Source organism: Triticum urartu, chromosome 3 (genome assembly GCF_003073215.2).
Source record: "Triticum urartu cultivar G1812 chromosome 3, Tu2.1, whole genome shotgun sequence".
NCBI classification, from domain to species: domain Eukaryota; kingdom Viridiplantae; phylum Streptophyta; class Magnoliopsida; order Poales; family Poaceae; genus Triticum; species Triticum urartu.
Genome location: NC_053024.1, coordinates 550,221,222 through 550,225,507, shown reverse-complemented (window position 1 = coordinate 550,225,507; position 4,286 = coordinate 550,221,222).

Here is a 4,286-nt window from a genome sequence, read left to right as displayed (position 1 = left end):
CAGCGGGAGTTTCTGGACTTGTCCCGCTATGCTGAGGAGGACATTGCAACTGATGCACACAGACAGGAGAAGTTCCGTGATGGCCTTCAAGCTGACATCAAGCTCACACTTCTAGTGCATGACTTTGCTGATTTCGCCACCCTGGTGAACAAGGCCATCAATGTTGAAACTGGTCTGCAGGAATACCAGAGCTCTCACAAGCGCAACCATGACACGGGCTCATCTTCGGGCCTGTCCTCACAGAAGCCTAAGATATGGATTCCCAACAGCATGTACCAGCCAACTGCACCTGCCCCAAGGCAGTCCTATGCTGCACCTCGTCTGCCTGCTCCACCAACTAGGTAGCCAAGGCTTCCAGCTCCACCACCCCAAGCTCCTGTTCCCACTCCCAATAATGGTCTATGCTACAAGTGTGGCCAACCTGGTCACCTTGCCAGGAACTGCTATCAGAATTAGAACCAGAATCAACTGGCCCTTCCCACAGCTGGCCGTGGAAGCAACCAGCCTCGCAATAACGATGCCAAGTCTTATGGTCGTGTTCATGCCAACCACGTTGATCTCAATGAAGTTCTAGACCAGCATGCTACTGTGATGAGTACACTCCTCGTAAATTCAGTACCTGCATCTGTTTTATTCGATTCAGGAGCATCGCATTCATTCATGTCAGAAGATTTTGCATACAAGCATGACGTTAAGTGTGAGGAGATGAACACTTTGATATTGGTAAAAACCCCCGTGGGACAATGTCAAACTTCACTGGTTGGCATCGACGTCCCCGTGGAAATCGAAGGGCTGGAATTCTATGCCTCTCCCATTATCCTGAAGTCATCTAACATCGACCTCATTCTGGGAATGGATTGGTCGAAAGCGCATACCGCTTCTATAGTTTGCGCCACTAAGGTCGTCCATCTGTTACACCCTTCTGATGAAATAATAGCTTACCAAGCTCATCTAGTTCAGAACGCTGAGGCATGGCTTTATGCCTTGAATGCGTTGAACGCTGCACCACTCGAGGGCATTGAAAACATTCCCGTCATTCGTGAATTCCAAGATGTCTTCCTAGAAGAACTTCCAGGGATTCCCCCTGCTAGAGCTATCGAATTCATCATCGACTTGAAACCCGGCACCACCCCTATAGCTAAACGACCCTACAAGATGCCGCCGCATGAACTCATTGAGCTTAAGGAGGAAATCGACAAATCTCTTGTCAAAGGTTTCATTCGCCCAAGTTGCTCTCCTTGGGGAGCACCTTCTCTCTTTGTTAAGAAGAAGGATGGGACAAACCGATTAGTCCAAGACTACCGTCCTATAAACCAAGCTACCATTCAGAATAAATACCCTCTTCCTCGGATCAATGATCTTTATGATCAACTGGCTGGCTCATCAGTGTTTTCCAAACTCGACTTGAGGTTGGGTTACCACCAGATCCGTGTTCGTGAAGAGGACATCTCAAAAACCGCCTTCGTGACTCGGTATGGGTCATACGAGTACACCGTCATGTCATTCGGCTTAACGAATGCTCCCGCCACCTTCTCTCTCCTAATGAACTATATATTCATGGATTACCTCGACAAGTTCATCGTGGTTTATTTGTACGATATCCTTGTATTTTCCAAGAACGAGGAAGAACATGCTGAACATCTTCGTCTTGTGCTGGAAAAGCTTCGAGAGCATGAACTGTATGCTAATTATTCCAAGTGTGAATTCTGGCTCCCCGAAGTAATCTATCTTGGGCATGTCATCTCCAAGGATGGTACTGCCATCAACCCTGAATGAGTTCAGGCTATTCTCGATTGGACTCCTCCGAAGAATGTCAAGCAAGTCCGAAGTTTTCTCGGTCTCGCCAGCTATTGCCGTCGATTCGTCGAGAACTTCTCCAAGATTGCAAGACCTCTGACTAATCTATTGCATAAGGGTGTCAAGTTCGACTAGACAGACAAGCGTCAGGAAAGTTTCCAGGCGCTCAAAGACAAGTTGACTTCTGCCCCAGTGCTTGCTCCACCTGATACTAAGAAGGACTTCGTCATTTACTGTGACGCTTCCCGTCAAGGATTAGGCTGTGTCCTAATGCAAGAGCGCAGAGTGATTGCTTATGCCTCTCATCAACTGCACCCTCATGAAGAAAACTACCCAGTTCACGACCTCGAGCTTGCTGCTGTCATTCATGCACTGAAGCAGTGGCGACATTACCTTCTCGGTAATCGTTGCGAGATCTTCACCGACCACCAAAGTTTGAAGTATCTGTTTACTCAGCCAGATCTGAACCTCCATCAGCAGAGATGGATGGAGACTGTGGCAGACTTTGACGTGGGTATATCCTATACCCCCGACAAGGCTAATGTAATGGCTGATGCCTTGAGCCACAAGTCTTACTGCAATCACCTCCAGGTTCACAAAGTTCAGCCCTCGCTTGTCGAAGAATTTAGAAAGCTGAACCTTCATATTGTTCCTCCTGGAGCACTCGCCCCCCTCCCCCAGAGTTTTAGAAGAAGAATCTTTGTGTGGTTACTAAGGGTTCTCTAAATACCCTGGCTGTCGTACCAGATCTCGTAGCTGGTATAAAGACTATTCAAGGTTGTGACTCTGAAGTCCATAAGATTAAATGTCATCTAGCAGAAGGAAAGCCCTCCTTCTTCTCTATCGTCGATGATGGTGCCTTGTAATTCAAAGGCCGCCTAGTGGTACCACGTTTGAGGAAAAACCTAGATCAGACTAAAGGGGTTATGAAAGAAGCTCATGATACGCCTTTGTCTATTCATCCTGGTAGTACAAAGATGTACCAAGACATCCGTCAAAGATTCTGGTGGTCTAATATGAAGCAGGATATTGCTCGTTATGTTGCTGAGTGTGACATTTGTCGCCGTATCAAAGCAGAGCATCAAAGGCCTGCTGGAACTCTGCAACCTATCTCTATTCTTGAATGGAAATGGGACCATGTTGAAATGGACTTCGTCACTGGATTTCCCAAATCGCAGAAAGGTAATGATGCTATTCTTGTCGTCATTGACCGGCTTTTTAAAGTTGCACATTTTCTGGAGGTCAAAGAGACAATCACTGCTAGTCAGCTTGCTACTCTCTACATGTCCAGAATTGTTTCACTTCACGATATTCCACTGGTCATCAGTTCAGACCGTGGCAGCTTATTCACTTCAAGATTTTGGGCAAGTTTCCAAGAAGCTATGGGAACTCATCTATCATTCAGTACGGAGTTTCATCCTCAGTCATAAGGACAGGTTGAACGTGTCAACCAAGTTCTCGAAGACATGCTTCGAGCTTGTGTAATTTAATTCGGCAAGAAATGGGAGGAATCTCTTCCATATGCCGAGTTATCTTATAATAATAGCTATCAAGCTAGTCTGAAGATGTCCCCCTTCGAAGTGCTATATGCACGAAAGTGTCGAACCCCTCTGAACTGGTCAGAAACTGGGGAACGTCCACTCTTCGGACCGGATATTATCCAACAGGCCGAAGAAAAAGTTCGCATTATTCGCGAGAATCTCAAGACTGCTCAGTCACGTCAGAAGAGCCAGTATGACCGTCATCACAAAGACATGGTCTATCAACCTGGCGAAAAGGCCTATCTTCGAGTTACACCAATGAAGGGTGCTCACCGCTTCGGGATCAAGGGTGAGCTAGCTCCTCGCTATATCAGTCCTTTCACTATTCTCGAAAGGCGTGGAAAAGTGGTATATCAACTGGAGCTTCCGCCGAACCTTTCTCAGGTTAACGATGTGTTCCATGTGTCACAACTCCGCCGTTGCTTCAAGGATCCAATCCGAGCGGTGGATCATGAAGTGCTCGAATTGCAATAGGACCTCTCCTATAAAGAGCATCCGGTCCGCATTCTTGACCAAGCTGAACGCCGCACACGTTAGAAGGCGATCAAGTTCCTCAAAGTCTAGTGGTCGAATCACTCTGAAGACGAAGCCACTTGGGAACGCGAGGACCACCTGCGTGATGAATACCCCGCACTATTTCCTTCTACCTCCTAAATCTTGGGACGAGATTTCTTGTAGTGGAGGAGATTTGTAACGCTCGGGTAATTAGGCTACAATAAACTCTCTTAATGATGCCATGTCATCTGTGATTACTGTTGCTAAACTTTCGTTAGTTCAAACCGATTCAAAAATCAATTCAGAAAAATGGCAAACAACAAAAGTTTTTAAAAGTTGAAACAAAAATGTTCGGTCAGTGCCAAATATTGCACTGGTAATTATGGTGAAGTAAACACATTTTAAGAAAATGCCTAAATACTTTAAAATGAAATAAAACAGAAAAGAAAATAA